The sequence below is a fragment of the Triticum aestivum genome, chromosome 7A, assembly GCF_018294505.1.
Source record: "Triticum aestivum cultivar Chinese Spring chromosome 7A, IWGSC CS RefSeq v2.1, whole genome shotgun sequence".
In the NCBI taxonomy this organism is placed as follows: domain Eukaryota; kingdom Viridiplantae; phylum Streptophyta; class Magnoliopsida; order Poales; family Poaceae; genus Triticum; species Triticum aestivum.
Genome location: NC_057812.1, coordinates 453354399 through 453355968, shown reverse-complemented (window position 1 = coordinate 453355968; position 1570 = coordinate 453354399).

The window sequence follows — 1570 nt, the reverse complement described above, 5'->3', positions numbered from 1 at the left end:
CCCTAACCATATCGGTCCCACCGAGTTGCATGTCAGTCCCACCGAAAATCTCTAACGGTCACTACGTTTACATTTTCGGTCCGACCGAGTTTGTTGATTCGGTCCCACCGAGATTGGAAAACTGTGTGTAACGGTTGGATTTTGTGTGGAGGCTATATATACCCCTCCACCTCCTCTTCATTCGTGGAGAGAGCCATCAGAACACATACACAATTCCAACTCATATGTTCTGAGAGAGAACCACCTACTCATGTGTTGAGACCAAGATATTCCATTCCTACCATATGAATCTTGATCTCTAGCCTTCCCAAGTTGCTTTCCACTCAAATCTTCTTTCCACAAAATCCAAATCCTATGAGAGAGAGTTGAGTGTTGGGGAGACTATCATTTGAAGCACAAGAGCAAGGAGTTCATTACCTACACACCATTTGTTACTTCTTGGAGAGTGGTGTCTCCTAGATTGGCTAGGTGTCACTTGGGAGCCTCCGACAAGATTGTGGAGTTGAACCAAGGAGTTTGTAAGGGCAAGGAGATCGCCTACTTCGTGAAGATCTACCGCTAGTGAGGCAAGTCCTTCGTGGGCGATGGCCATGGTGGGATAGACAAGGTTGCTTCTTCGTGGACCCTTTGTGGGTGGTTGCTTCTTCGTGGACCCTTCGTGGGTGGAGCCCTTTGTGGACTCGCGCAACCGTTACCCTTTGTGAGTGGAGCCCTCCGTGGACTCGTGCAACCGTTACCCTTTGTGGGTTGAAGTCTCCATCAACGTGGATGTAGGATAGCACCACCTATCCGAACCACGGGAAAAACATCTGTGTCTCCAATTGCGTTTGAATTCTCCAAACCCTTCCCTTTACATTCTTGCAAGCTGCATGCTTTACATTCTGCTGCTCATATACTCTTTGCATGCTTGCTTGATATGTATTGTGTATGTTGAAATTGTGCCTAAACTCCACTTAAACCTAAAAAGCTTAAAAATTGCAACTTTAGCATTAAGTGTCTAATCACCCCCCCTCTAGACACATCCACTTCTAGATCCTACATAAACAAATTACGAAGGTGTTTCTTATTACATTTTATTCGAACGAGTGCTTAAGTATAAAAGGGGCAGAGCAGCTCCGTGTTCCAAGCCTGTGGCTCGTCTTTTTGATGCTCAACACTGTAAAGATGGTATGCTTCGTTGTGGAGAACTTTGGTGATGATGAAGGGGCCTTCCCATGTCGGGGCGAGCTTGTGTGGTTTCTGTTGATCCACTCGAAGAACCAGGTCTCCTTCTTGAAAGGCTCGACCCCTCACATTTCTGGCGTGGAATCGACGCAAGTCTTGCTGATAAATGGTCCTGATCAAGGCCATCTCTCTTTCCTCCTCTAAGAGATCGACTGAATCTTGCCAGGCCTTCTCTGCTTCCTCTTCGGAGAAGAGCTCGACTCGGGGCGCGTTGTGGATCAGGTCACTTGGCAGAACAGCTTTGGCTCCATAGACTAAGAAGAAAGGAGTTCGTCCGGTCGACCGATTAGGAGTTGTCCTTAAACCCCACAGAACTGACGGAAGTTCATCAACCCAAGCGCTTGCT